The sequence below is a fragment of the Macrotis lagotis genome, chromosome 1 (genome assembly GCF_037893015.1).
Source record: "Macrotis lagotis isolate mMagLag1 chromosome 1, bilby.v1.9.chrom.fasta, whole genome shotgun sequence".
Classification (NCBI taxonomy): domain Eukaryota; kingdom Metazoa; phylum Chordata; class Mammalia; order Peramelemorphia; family Peramelidae; genus Macrotis; species Macrotis lagotis.
In genome coordinates, this window is record NC_133658.1 from 762,794,623 (window position 1) to 762,809,930 (window position 15,308).

The 15,308-nt window shown below is 36.4% G+C and overlaps 1 protein-coding gene across 1 annotated transcript in view; it reads left to right on the plus strand.

Annotated features, from left to right (window-relative positions):
* Window positions 1-15,308, plus strand: part of LOC141506734 (protocadherin Fat 3-like) — a 697,405-nt gene that overhangs the window by 162,368 nt on the left and 519,729 nt on the right. The gene's annotated exons all lie outside the window — the stretch shown is intronic.

Here is a 15,308-nt window from a genome sequence, read left to right on the forward strand (position 1 = left end):
AGTCCTTTCCATAGAATCAAGTGCTTAAAAATATTTATTGGGCTTGAAATTCAACTTAAAGAACTTTGATTGCATCTATTTTCATTTCACCATTGCATTTACTTTGACTGTAGGGTACATGGTGTCATTCTTGTCATACTCTGGCGCATACAGAAGTTTTTCTCAACTATATTTTGTCATCCTCTGTGATGCCTGTCCATGTCACTTCATGAAACCTTCACAAGGATCTCCCCAGACTCCTTCTCCCTGTTTCTATACACACACACACACACACACACACACACACACACACACACACACAAAACAAAAAAAACAAACACACACACTTAGGATTTATAGCTCTTGGTCACACACTGTATGTCAAAGGCAACAGTGAACTGACTCCCAGGCTGTTCTCTATACTCAGTGAACTTCAGAAAGGAACTGTTTTCTTTGAATAACAATGAATAAGTATTTTGTATCTATCTGAATTAAATCTGTAGGGCTGTACCAGTAGGAAAGACACTAGAATGATGACTATTTCCACATTCAGTGAGCAGGGCTAAGGCAGTAATTTTTTGAGATAGTGCAAGAATCTAGGTAAACAGCAAAGAAAGTTCTCCATACCTTTTTGGGTGGAGGGTGGGGCAAGGCAGTGGGTTAAGTAACATGCCCAAGGTCACACAGTTAGGTAATCATTAAGTGTCTGGGACAGACTTTGAAGTCAGGTCCTCTTGACTCCAGGGCCAGTGCTCTATCAGATACCTTTCTTTGGCATCATTTTGTATAGTATTTTAAGACTAAATAAATGGCCTCGCACTCTGGTGGTACTTAGAAATAATGTCATCTAAATTCTTGTCATCTTCTGCATACAGCTGTTTCTTAACATCTGTTATGCATGCTAAAAACTGAATCTACTCCTTTCAACAGTTTACATACTCTTGTGCAAACTATTTATTTGTAATACATAATTAGTGGGAAAATATATTCTGGGTTTCTGATGATATATACCTCAGGGTGGACTAAGAAAAAGCTGTGTATTTAAAAACATGGAATAATTCCACTTGGGTGCATTACGACAAGGACCAAGATTTTATATATTTTCCAACAGCTGCTGATATTGAAAATGTCAGAAAAAGCTGTTTTGGTTATAGCTGAGATTTTGAGGGAGCTTTTCCTGGTTTCCTAACCTTGTGTAGCATCTCTTTTGTTCTTAATACTTGTAAGAACACAGTGACTTTTCCCATGGGTGACAGAATTATACTATTAAACTGCTGGTGTGACTATAGTCTTTGTAGTTATGGAGAGCAAGGTAGGTAAGGTCTCCAGAGAGAGAGAGGACCATATTGACTTGCAAAGATCAATATTCTATTTTTTTTTTATTTTTTGTCAGCAAGTATATGTTTCTATAAAGTGAGAGATCCAAGGCAGAATAACTGAATACAGGAGAACAATGGGTCTCAGAAATGACTGAGGCATTACACCATTGAGGTGTGGTGGAGTTGGAAAGGGATGAACATCAGAATTCTTACTGAAGATAATGAGTGTTGGAAGTGGGGGGTAGCATTTCTCCTTTTTTCTATGGGGGAAAAAGAATTTGAATAAGATTCTCTTGGTACCCAATAATTTAGAGTTATACCAGTGCCAAAAGAACTCAGAGTAAATTCTCACCATCTTGGGAACCATTCCTAGTCCTGCCATAAGGAGAGTTAACTGTCTATTGGGGTCTCATTCAGAAAATATCCTTAGCTCCTTTGGGCTGAATGACTTTTAGCATAAACCTGAAGCCTTTTAGAATTAAGTTGTTTTTCTCTATATTTTCCATATCTTGTTTTACCTTAAAGAATCTCTCCAATGACTTGGATAGATCTCTCCATAGAATTTATCCCTTCCGTACACTTGGCTTTTGACTCCTTAGTGACATTGTCTCATTTCTTCTGGACTGTTTCCTAGGATCTTCTTAAATCATGTTTCTTATCTCCACCCCCAATCTCTATAACTTTTACCTACCCACAGGAGTTGTTTTGTCCTTATCTTTGATTTTTGCTTTTCCTAGGTCAATTTAGGCCTCGTCTACATATCTGAGTGTTTGCTTCCAGGATACTTCCCCCACCCCTTCTCATCTATACATTAGTGCTTTCCTTTTATAACTTGACTTCCATTATAATGCATCTAATAGAGTGCTCCACTCACTGTAGCACTGCATCCTTCAATCAACAGTAAATATTCAGCTCTGCATGGACCAAGATGACACTTCTGATCTACCATCAGGACATTTGCTTATTTCCAGTAGTGATGATAAATTTATGCTTTGCTGCCCACATCCTCCTAGCTGGACCCCCTTGTGACTGATGCACACACTTTTAAGAAGGCTGAGCTTGCAGACTATAGCCAGGATGAGTTTTCTCTGTGTGATGCTAACTGGACCATGTGGGGATTGAACCTGTGACCTTGGCCTCATTAGCACTATATTCTAACTAACTTAGACAAAATCAGCATAAATACATCAGTCGGTAATAAATAAAGAATCTTAATGGAATGGGGGAGGGGAACCCATATTTGTAATTCCTTCATGCATATGCAAAGTCTGCTTGAAGAAACCTAGCTAACATCATTACCAAATTGTCATCAGGTTTAGATTTGAGGGGTGGCTAGGTGGCACCCTGGAGTTCAAATCCAGCCTCAGGCACTTAATACCTAACTGTGTGGCCTTGGGAAAGCCACTTTAACTCCATTGCCTTGCAAAAAACCTAAAAAAAAGTCTAATTTGATTGAGTGAAGGATCCATAGGAATTCTTAGACTTTTGATGTTGCTATCACTTTGAGCCATGTTCCTTGTTGTCTCATGCCCTTTTCAATTTTGGCGGCTTTTATGGCTCTCTATTTTAATAACTTTTTCCCTGACCTTTCTGAATTATAATTTTTATCCATATACTGTTGTTTTCTCCTCAATGTTTTGATCTTCCATAACCTTACCTACCATCATCCCTGAAAAAGGTTTCTTGATATAAAAGGCCCTGGTACAATTTGGGAACATTTCAGCTTTTGAACATGTTATTTCCACAACATATTAAGGTCATCATCTGGCACTCCCCCCAGTGAGTAACCATCAGCTCCAAATCTTACAAGCTACAAAAATCACTCAGGCACACAAGATAAAAATAATTTTATTTACATATTGTATACAAAGAATGTACTCTTAACCAAGTTAAAGGAGCTTCTCATCTCTCAGAACTGTAGTTTCTGTGACTTATGTTGCTGCTTGCAGGAATACTTTAACAAGAGGAGGAATCAAGAGTTTTCTCCCTTATAATGGTGCTCCCCTCTGTGATTCCTTTATTTATATTTTAGTAGTTTTTATCAGGTGTTTCTGATTTCATTTTTCTTGATTTTGCACCTGCTATATAATTCAGCTCCCACCAATGCTGCCATTTTCTTCTTGTGCTAAACCCTTTTTGCTGTTGTTCACTATAGTTAAGCTTCCTCCAAGACTCCTATCCCTTGCAAGCTTTTGCATTTTAGCCATTCTCTAGTGGATGGTGCTTGTCATCTTATCCAGGGGACCACTTATATCAGCCCAAAACATTCTTTCCAAACCTTTTTGTAAAACTATAACACAAAACTCTCCCTCCTTCAGATTTTCTCAGGGTTCTATGGGGATACTTATTTCTTGCCTTCCTGAAGTGGATCTTCGCTTTCTCTTTATGGTCACTCATATTGAATCCATCTCATTTCACTTCTTTTCCCCAGGACCTAGAAGAAGTGTTTCTCATGCATAACAGCATCTTATGCTGAATCTTAGAGTTCAGAGGACTTTCCAGCCTCTTCCTTTTAAAAATGTTCATTTTTCTAGGGCAGCTATACCAGGTTAATCAAATTACTTTGGGCTGCTTCATGAAAAATGGTCAAAAGGAAAAGGTTAATGAGTTATGTAGCCAGTTTGGAATACAAGCTTCTGTGCTAAGGGGAGGGAAGCTTTGTAGACTCCACCTTACTCTCTCCTACATGGTTTCATTGAGCTTTTTCTTTATATTTTAGAATCTGGTCCTTGATTTTTCTCTGTAATCCATAACCAACTCCAACGAGAGAGTACTATGTTAAATTTTCAGGGTGAGAATTTACACCCAGAAAATTGACAAAGATGACCATCAGTGTTTGATTTGTTCTTTTATTAATTGTCTAGATTTAAGAAAGTGATGGACAAAATGCTAATTATGCATTTTATCTTCTCCCTACCAGCAGCCAACTGTTAAACATTTACCAGCTCACTCTTGCCCCCAAATCTCCAGTGGAGCTTCACCTCCTGACCTTATAACCATGATTCTTTGTCTTTGGCTTCTACTTCCCCCCCTTTTTTTGCTTTTCTTTATTTTCTTTTAAATTTATGAAACAAAGCAAACATTTCCATAGCATGGTAGAGTAATAAAAAATGCACACAAAACTGCAAATTATGTGAAACTTGCTGTTCCTTTTAAATATATAATAAATTTATCATGTAAATTTCTTTTCTTCCCCTGTGCCCCCAGAGATGGCTATAATTTGACACAAATATGTGAATATGTGTATGTGTTTTGTGTTTATATATATATATATATATATATATATACACAGAGACACACATATATTTGTATATATATACATACACAGACACACACATATATTTGTATACATATATTTATACACACACACACACACACACACACACACACACACACACACCCCTCCCTATTTAAACTACTCTATATATTTATACTTAATGTTTTTATATGTGTACTTGTCTCTCTTTTTATAATACAAGTTCCTTGGGGTTAGAGAATTGTTTGATACCTGGGAGGTAGTTGGTATTATCCCCATTTTACAGATGAGAAAACTGAGGTAAACAAAGATTAAATAACCTGCCCAAGATCAGAGTTGAACCCTCTCTCCAACACAAATTTCCAAGTGTAAGATGGATTCTATATCCTTCAATTCTAGAGTCCAGAAGGCTTCCCCTTGCACCTTATTGCCTCCTGTCATTCCATCACAATTATGTTATTTATGATCTCAGGTGGCATAGACTAGAATTAAAGAATTGGAAAGGATCTTAAAGTTCTTTTTAATATAACTCCTCTGGTTAGAAACTTTGTGTCAGTCCTTTCTTTTTTTCCCTTAGGGTCAAGGTTATTTTCTATATATCAGAATAATGTAGATAGATAGACATCACAGGAAGCCCATTCTTTTTGAAAGCATTTGGACTCCTTCTAAATGTGAAAATCTTTTTTATTGAGTAAGAATAGTACAGCAAGGGAAAAGCAAGTCTTTTGAGAAATAGGGGATATAAGAAAACCCTCTCTATATTATGTATGCAACCTTTTATTTCTGTCAGTGACCCAGTAGTGAGAGGTATAAAAAAAGTCTTTGCAACCAGGTATTCCTTGGGATTCCTTCTCAAGCTGTCACACATGGCAATAGATTAACTCCTCCCTGCCCTTTTCTCCCAAGATGTGTTTTTCCCCTCCAGGGAAGAAGGGATTTTAAAAGGCCTGCGTATAATCTCCAACTGAATTTGAAGCATTTGCTGGCAGACTGATACTTGACATTGACTGGTTATATGGAAATATTCCCAGCACCTGGGGAGAAGATAAAGGAAGGTATTCATAATGCTGCCCCTCTGTGGTAGAATTTTCCCTTTGCTCAGAAGCAGCTTGGATTACACTTGGTTTAGTCCAACTGGCTTTGCTGCTATATTGTTGCTGTTACACAGGAGAAAGATTGTTAATGCTTAAGAACTGGAATTTACTGGGTTGTTTTGATGAAAAAGTTGGTATTGGAAAGGTCTGCTTTTTTTTGGTTGATATATTTACCTGGAGTCCTTTGGTTTGGAATTTGTTTCCCTTCCAAGAATGATGAAAGCCTAAGGATATTGCAAGTCTCAACCTTGTAAATCAAATGCTGTGCATTTCCACTGAACTCTGCTTGGACATTAGAAGACAGATTTCAAAACTATTTTGAAGGGAAAGAGTGAAAACTGAATTTGCTTGATTACTTTTGGCTAAAATAAAATTAGAGCAAAAATACATTGAATGATTATTTAAAATCCATACTTATTTTTCCAAATAACATTTCCAAACCACCATTTTTAAAGTTGAGTTGTTTATATTAGTTTTAATTGTTCATACTGCATTCTGGCAATGCCCTTGTTTATCTGATTTAAAAAATACAAACAAAAACCAACCAAAAATCACAATCAAAATCACTCCTGGAAAAAACAAGCAATCGGATAAGAAAGGAACATCCAACTCTTTATCCCATTCTTGGATTGAAGTGGGAGATGATGGACAGATAATATTTTGTCCTTCGTTCTTTTTTATTTTTATTTTTTTTTAGGTTTTTGCAAGGCAAATGGGGTTAAGTGGCTTGCCCAAGACCACACAGCTAGGTAATTATTAAGTGTCTGAGGTCAGATTTGAACTCAGGTACTCCTGACTCCAGGGCCAGTGCTCTATCCACTGTGCCACCTAGCCACCCCTTGTCCTTCATTCTTGAAGAAGACCACAACTTCCGTGAGGTGATGCCATGACAAGCACATGAATTGGATTTGAGTGGGGAGGATGTTGTGCTAAATCACCAACCTCACTTTCTCCTCCAGAGCCATCTGGGTCCATAGGCCAGATATGGATCAGAATGCCTGGAGATGGCTCTACATGTGAGGCAATCAGAGTTAAGTAACATAACTTATATTGGTAGAATCATGATTCCCACATTCATAGTAGTCAGGGGTTGAAAGGGAATATAGAATTGATCTCGTCCAGATTTTTGTGTAAAAGTGTGTATTGTACTCTATAACCTTCCTATCATCTTGTAATCTAAAATCTTGTAATAGAAATCTGAATCCAAATAGAATCTCTGACACTCCTGACCATAGAACCTCAAGAAAATTATTCAGTCTCTCTGGATGTGCAGTTACTCATTAAAAAAGAAAGAATGGAACACAGACCTTATAAGCAAAAAACTGATTTTAACTAGTATGTTATCCTGTGTTCTCAACCAGTTGAGCTGGGAATGGAGTGACATGAATTCCTTATGATCATCCTTCATTAGATTACATTGGATTATAGATTGTGGTGTCAGGGATCTGTGAATGAGGGGAAAAGGGACATAGAGAGTGGTGATCTGTCATTTCATTGGTATAGGTGAGGAAACTTTTTCTACCAATTTATAGTTGATCATTGCTCAGGAATTTATGATCTTAGAAAGTTGTCTGGGTCACTGAAACTGACATTTCGAGGGTCACATTAATATATGTATCAGAGGTAGTGCATCAATCCAGGTCTTCCTGATTTTGAAGCCTACTATTTCTATATATTATTCCATAGTTGTTAAGTCATTTCAATTGTAGCTGATTCTTTGTGACCCCATTTGGGATTTTCTTGGCAAAATTGGGGTGATTTGCCATTTCCTTTTCCAGCTCATTTTATGGAACTGAGGCAAACAGCCCAGGGTCACCCAGCTAGTAAGTGTCTGAGACCAAATTTGAATTCAAGAAAATTCCTCTGACTCCAGGCTTGATACTCTTTCCATTGTCCAATTATACCACAATGCTTTGAATAAAAAATAAGACAACTTGTACAAATTTTGTCTAATCCTAAATATTGCCATTAACAGGAGGAAGAGGATAGAACTTTATTCCCATGTCTACAGTAATGATTTAGGTGCCACAATAGATTCTAGTTCACTGAAGACAAGTTTAAATTGACTTCAGACTCTTAGTAGCTGTGTGATCCTGGGCAAGTCACTTTAACATGTGTCTGCCTCAGTTCCCTTCTTTGTGATATAAGGATAGATAATGCTTAATTTGCAGAGGTTTTGTGAGGATCCTCTTTGAGATTGTATTTGTAAAGTATTTTGTGAATCATAAAGCACTATATAAATGCTAGTTGTTATAATTATTACTGTACAGATGGTAAATTACTGGGGATGTTTGAAAACATAAAAGCATTCCCATTAGGATAAGAAATATGAAAATAATTTTCTCCAGAAGATAATGTTTAGAAATATTTAGAAAAATGGCTAATCTAGGACTCCACCTTTTAGGGCAATGATGTATTGGTATTGTCCCTAAATCAATTACATTCCCCATATATGATTTCCCCAGAGTAGAAAATGTTTGGCCAGGAGTTGAAGCTATAGCTTTTCATTTATTTTTTCTTTTTCTTTTCTTTTGTCAAGGCAATCAGGTTTAAGTGACTTGCCAGGGTTACTAGAAAATATCAAGTATCTGAGGTTGGATTTGAATTCAGGTCCTCCTTACTCCACTTCTGGTACTCTATCCACTGTGCCACCTAGCTGCCCCAGCTATAGTTTTTCTTAAATAAAAACTGCATATATCAACTGGGAACCCTTTCATGACTCTATCATCAGATGCCCCTCTGATTTGTGAATAAAGATTTAGAAAGACTTTCTAGAGAGAAAGAGTAGGATTTTCCATATTATTGTTTGGACCCCTATTCCTCCTAACATTACTTATGTTCTGTATTTGTTCATTTTTATAAATGTAATTTATTTATCCAAGTAAAATGTAAACTCCTTGAGGGTAGGGACTAGTGAGTCTTTGCCTTTGTAGCTATAGTACCTATCACAATTTTTGTAGCAATGTAGGTAATTAATAAATGCTTTGGAATTGAATACAGTTTCCCCTGCCAACTCCTTCCATAGTAACTCAGCACTGTCCCCTGTCCCTTTTAATTTTCTATTCTTAATTATTTATCATAAAATTATCTTTAGGAATATTTTTTTGAATTTAAAGACATCATATGTACTACCTTTGTGATAGCTAAGCTTTAAAGTCAACTATCAGAGGAGACTAAGAACTATTTCATGTTTTTTAGTTTATGTACTTTTATGTTTCAGGTACAGTTGCGACCTCCAAAACTGACTTAGCAAGTCACTTGCCATGTCTCCTAGTCATTATTGACCAGTCTTTTAGAATCGTACTACCCGTCTCTCTCATCTTTTCTCTTAATACCTAATGATAACAATCACTGACAAGAAATGCATGTAAAGAGAAGTCTTCTCATTTGCCATGGTTTGCTTTGTTCTTTGTTTCTATAATCGATCTCACTGCATTTCCCAAGCATTGGTGTAGGGTGCATCAGGGAGCTCTCTTAAGTGAATATGTGCCTGGAAAAGATGGAGTGAAAGTAAATAGGAGATCCCTCTGCCACACCATAGGACCCATTCAAAAAGCTCTCTCTCTTTTTTTTTAAATTAGGAAGCTGCCTTTCCAATGCCAATTTGATGGATGCTGATCAGACTTTATTTGAAACCTATGAAGGAAAAGCAAACCTCTCCGATAAGTAGGATGACCAAGGATGGGATATTTTAGTGGGTCTCTTTTGGTGCTAATCCTCATGAAAATAATCTTTTATGTGACAATACTGAATTCAACAGAAAGTGAGCAAAAGATAGAAGATGAAGGCCCACTCAGAACTGCATCTGAAAATAAATGTCTGATTTATGACTTGATGATTACTTTGGAGATTTTTACCAAATATTATTGATTAGGTTACTAAGTTATAGAAAATAGGCTTGCAGGTAGGGGACTGAATGCTTTCTATATAATAACCTGGCATCAGTAGAATAAATCAATGGCTTAGGGCATCTCAGATATCATCACTGTCATGGTTGGCCTTGAAAATAGCTTTTATACCATGTGGAAAAAGTGAGGCATACATTTAAAAAATAAATTCATATCCTAGCAATTGTTTTTGAGAATATTAGAAAAGTAACCCCAGAAACCGAATCCATATTCTAACATTTACTTTGCTAAATTTCACATAAATCTTAACTTCTACCATTCATTTATCTTCTTGGATCAATAGGAAAACAGCAAGGTCTTTTAATTATCTTGTGCCAGGAAGAAAATTTTTCAAGAGAATAGAAGCACAAAGATTTTGTGAGGTGGCTTTTGTTTCTTCAGCATCTGAAACAGATAGGCCTGTTTTGTCAACCAGAAAAAGCTCCTCTGAGTATCACATCATCATCATCAATCCATTTGAGCTGTGTGTTTTCCTAGAGAAATTTCCATTTGTACATAAAGGAATCGGCCTTAGTCTAATAAAAAAAAAATTCCAATAGCTTACATAAGTAGAGCCTTTGAAAACCCTATGTACCAAAAAAACCCTCAACTTAACTGAACATAAATTAGAGATTGATTAATTCATCAAAGATTTATAGAATGTTTTCCTTGAATGAAGTGTTAGAGATACAGTCTGAATAAGATGGGTATTTTCCTTTCATGGAACAGACTGTCTAATAGGGTATAAGACAGCAACATTATAAAATGTTAACCAAAAAGAAAATCACAAGTCCATGAGATATATACATTGATACTGGAATTATTTCAAGAGAAATGAATGTCAGGCAACAATAATATACAGCATAAGAGAGGCATTAACCATAAAGAAAACAATATATTAAATATAATGAGGAAAATTATTACTGAATAGAGGTATTGGTAAAGGAAGGCTTCATGGTTGGGGTGACATGTTTTGACCTTTTAAAGGACGAGAAGGCAGCATGTTATAATGGCAAGAGGTAGAATTTGGAATTACAATACCTGGGCTCAAATTCTGGTTCTACTACTTGCTCTCTGTCTGTTTTTAGGAATGCAATCATCTCTCTAGCCTTTCCTTTTCTTTCCTCATTTGTAAAATAAAGGAGTTGGAATAGAAAAAGTGATTTAAAACTCAAATAGAAATGGAATTCCTGAAGTATACAACAGTACACATAGTGACTTAGTTGTAAAATATGATATTACCAAGAATTTTATTTACCTTGTTTAATATTTCCCAGTTCCATTTTAATCTGGTTTTGGCCATTCTGGCTAGTGTTTGACCCTCCTGGAGTAGATGATCTCCAAAGTATCTTCCAGCTCCAATTCTTCAATCCTGTGTAAGAAATTCATCAAGGTAAAATGATATGTCAGGAGACTGAGCCAATCAATTTATTTAGAGCATAGTTTTAACAGGGAAGTAATATTCCCACATAATAAGAACATTCTTTGCTTTTAAAAAAAAACCTCACAGTTGTTTTAATAACAACTCCCCCAGTGCATTTAAGTATTTACTCACAATCCATTAAGTACCTGATGGGGAAGAGGGGACACCTAGGAGTGTAATAATATCAAAGTGTTAGAAAACACTGCCCACTAAAGATCAATCAGAAATGAAGATAAATGCTTGCTGAAATGATGATGTAATTCTGTGAGAGAATGGCTCAGTCTTAAAAAAAAAAGAACACATGTATTTCATAAAGCCAAGAGAGACTCGTAGTTGGGAAACGGAAACTGAGCATCCAGTATTATGAGATGTGAAGTCTGTTGACGTTTTCTCACAGTCATACATCAGCATTGAGAAGAGTTTCTTTTGTGAGGACAATGTAGTCTAGACACCTTGGGAAGGAATCAGGAAACTGGTCAGCCACGTATGAACTCACAGGGCCTCCCCAGCATATGTATGGTGATCAAGAACAGCAAAAGCAGATGTGGTATTTTGCCTGAGGGAGTTGCCTCTATTTTTCTTTGCTTTGGCTAAGGAGATAGGGGATTGATGGAACATGACTACTGGCAGTTCTCTTAAAACCTCTACTCCTCCATTTTTGTCTCTATCTTGAATGTACATGAGAATACTGACTGCTGTTTAGGAAACATTTTTCAGTTTTAGAGATGAAGGAAATAACATCGAAACATAATTAAACATGAGTGAACCCTTTTAGATGGCTCACTCTATGTGATCCTTAAGACATTGCTATCTTTCACATCCTCCAACTGATCCTATTCCCCAGAATAGGCATTTCCTAATATACCTCTTCTTTAATGTTCTTATTGCTAGGGAGGGATCTGGGAATGCTTGGGCAATAACTCAAGTTCTCATTTAAATGGTAGTGACTCTTGGTGCTTCGAGGCAATCTTCCCTCCCACATCTCACCCAGATTCAACATACGCCATCCATTCACACTTAAAATTCCCTCCTTTCATTTAGAAGTGACTATTGCTAATACCTTAACCATTAATGGGAGTGAAATAAAAAATTGTTTAGTTAGTACAAACCTGGTAATTGTATAATTTTAGAAAATAAGGGGGAAGTTGTCCATAACCAAGAAACTGTTATGTATTAAAATAAGAATTATTTATGATGTACTGGAAATGGTGCTATTTGAATCACTTTGAATCATAGCTCTAATACTTATATCTTTGTGAGTTTGAGCAAACATTTACCCTCTCAAAGCCTTAATTTTCTCATCTGTAAAATAAAAGCTGTTTCACTACATAGCCTCTGATGTCTCTTCTAACTCTAGATATTTTGGTCCTTATGATATTTGACTAGCCAACTTCAAAGGGCTGTTGTATAGATAATCTAGGAACTGCAGGATGGAGCAGAAAGATCACTAGAGTTGGGGCAGCTAGTTAGAATGGATCGAGTGCTGGCCCTGAAGTAATGAGGACTTGAGATCAAATTCAACTTCAGACACATATTAGTTGTGTGCCCTTAGGCAAGTCACTTAACCCTGACTGCATCACCATTTCTAGTCATCCTGATTCGTTTCTGGCCACTGGACTCAGATGCCTCTGGAGGAGAATGTGAATTAGCACAGTACCTCCTCACTCAAATCCAATTCATGTGCATGTCATGGCATCACCTCCCTGATATCATGGCCTTCTTTGAGAATGAAGGTCAAGGGGCAGCTAGGTGGTGCAGTGGATAGAGCACTGGCCCTGGAGTCAGGAAGACCTGAGTTCAAATTAGACCTCAGACACTTAATAATTGCCCAACTGTGTGACCTTGGGCCAGTCACTTAACCCAATTTCCTTAAATAAATAAAATTAAAAAAAAAGAGGAAATGAAAGTCAAACATCATCATCAAAATTGGAAAAGATAGAGTTAACTACTTGATTGTCATTTATTTGCCAATTACATGTCACCAATCTATTAACTTCTCAGCGGCTTCACCTGTGAAAGGTGAATAGTAAATGTCTTGTTTGCCTTGCAGGATTATTGCAAAAATTCAATGAGATAATAATTATGAAAGTATTCTATAAATGATATAGCCCCCCACACACATGTAAAACAGGTCTACTTTGCCTAAAAGGCAGGCATACCCTAAAAGCACCCCCACCCTCAATCTGCAGAGTTAGGGATAGGAGCTGCCATTGTATATTGATTTCCTGAATCTCATTTTTTGTTTCAGCTCACCACACATTCACCTCATAAACTGAGAACTTAAGCATTGTATAGGGACAGATGGGCTGTGTTCCAGCAGTTGTATAGGAAATTAAATTGAATTAAGTGAGGCTCTCATGAGTTTCCAGAGTCAGATCTCTTTTCCCTACTTTACATTTTGGGAGTCTACTTTTGCAGTGCTGATAGTTCAGGACCTATATTTCATCTGTCTTTCAGTCTTTACCTACCCTGACAGGTGAACATGTGCTGTGAAGGTACAGGATAAGCACAGTCAAAATTTTGCTTTATTGAAATTCATTTTGGGACTTCTTGACAGTGCATTATATAGGAAATTAGAGACCACTTCTGTAAATTTTCAAGCTTGAAATAATTGATGTTAGTTTGAAACTTGATCAGAATTGTGTAAAAGAGGATAGAAAGGAGTGGGGAAAACTAATGAAAGAGTTAGGGATTTGCTAATGGACATCCAACTGGCTTCTCTGGGGCTCATCATATAAAGTCACAAATTATAGAGGAAGACCTTCTGGACATTGGATAATTGATTTATGGGAAGATATGGAAAAGAGTCACAAAAATATAAGAAAACAAATATGACTTGCTACAGGATGAAAGAAAGTAGCTAGGTGGTACAGTGGATAGAGTGCTAGGTCTGGAGTCAGGAAACACATCTTGGTGAGGTTCAAATCTGGCTTTAGACACTTATTAGCTATGTGACTTTGGGAATGGCACAATTGTTTGCTTCAATTCCTCATCTATAAAATGAACTGGAAAAGGAAATGACAAACATCAAATGAGGTTACTATGAGTTGGATACTGTTGAAAAAATGACTACAGAATAGGACCAAAGATCCATTAAAGTATTGAAATCTGGAACTGTGGATTCAGTTTTGCCAAATAGAAATGTAAAAATAAGAGAGTATAAGATGAATTTTTCTAGGAGAAAATACCCATCCATCAGGGCCAAAAAATTTGTGATTACTTTTGAAGAAATTTGCATTATATTCTCAATGGGAAAAGGGAAAGGAAAGAAAATTTGGAGCTAAAAATTAAAATAATTTAGAAAAACAAACTTAAAGAATGTAAGTTCCTTGAGCGTGAGGATTATCTTCCTCAGATATAGGTTAGAGTGAATAATCTGTGAATTAACTAGATGCTTTAAGATTCTATGATAGACAAAAGTTGGCAAGATTGAGCAAGGGTTTCTTTCCACATTGACATTTCACTATTGTTGTTTGTTGTTGTTACTTTAAGAGAGAAAGTCAGTCATCCAGTCAATAAACATTTATTAAGAACCTTAAAAAATAAATTTTCATTTTACTGATAAAATATAGAAAAATGATTTTAAGAATGCGTAAGAAAGAGACAAAATATTCTAAAACTGTATTCTAATCAGGCCTAAGCTGGATCTGTGTCAGAATGTCACTGTTGGGATCATGGTAGACAGGGAAAGTAAAGAACATGTTGTTAGAAGTAGTAGCTGAGTATAGTGAATAAAGAAGTTAGTTCTCATAGGTTCATAGAAATTAGATCAGGACACATAGAAATAATTTAATATACTCTCTTCATGTGAATTTAATCTCTCTCTTTGTTCTTTTTTTGAATGTCATTCCATGCCCAGACTCCATGCATTTTCACATACATGTCAAAATTCTGATAAATTCTGCAAGAACTCACTCATTATCCTCCTTAATTCTAGGACCTTCTCTGTGTTACATAGTTATTTGCTTGTTGTCTTCCCCATTAGATTGTAAGTTCTTTGAGGGTAGATACTATCTTAGTGCCTTTCTTTGTGTGCCCAGTCCTTAGCACATTGGTGGGTTCTTAATAAATGAAAAATGATTGCCTACTGTGCCCTTTTTAAATATGTTTCAACCCTGATTCTTTTTTGGTAAGTCTATTTGGTGCAGGCATCATTCTTTGATGATTGGAAGTTCTGTGGTGACTAACAAGATAGTTGGAAGTTCCTTTGTAGTTCCTTAAGTGCATATCTAAATCACTAATATTCCATTTATCACCCCAACCCTAATAGAATTCCATTTACTAATGGGTTTTATTGAATGAAAAAGGGCTCTTTGGGCTTAGATGCTTTTGGTCTTTTGCTTCCAGGGA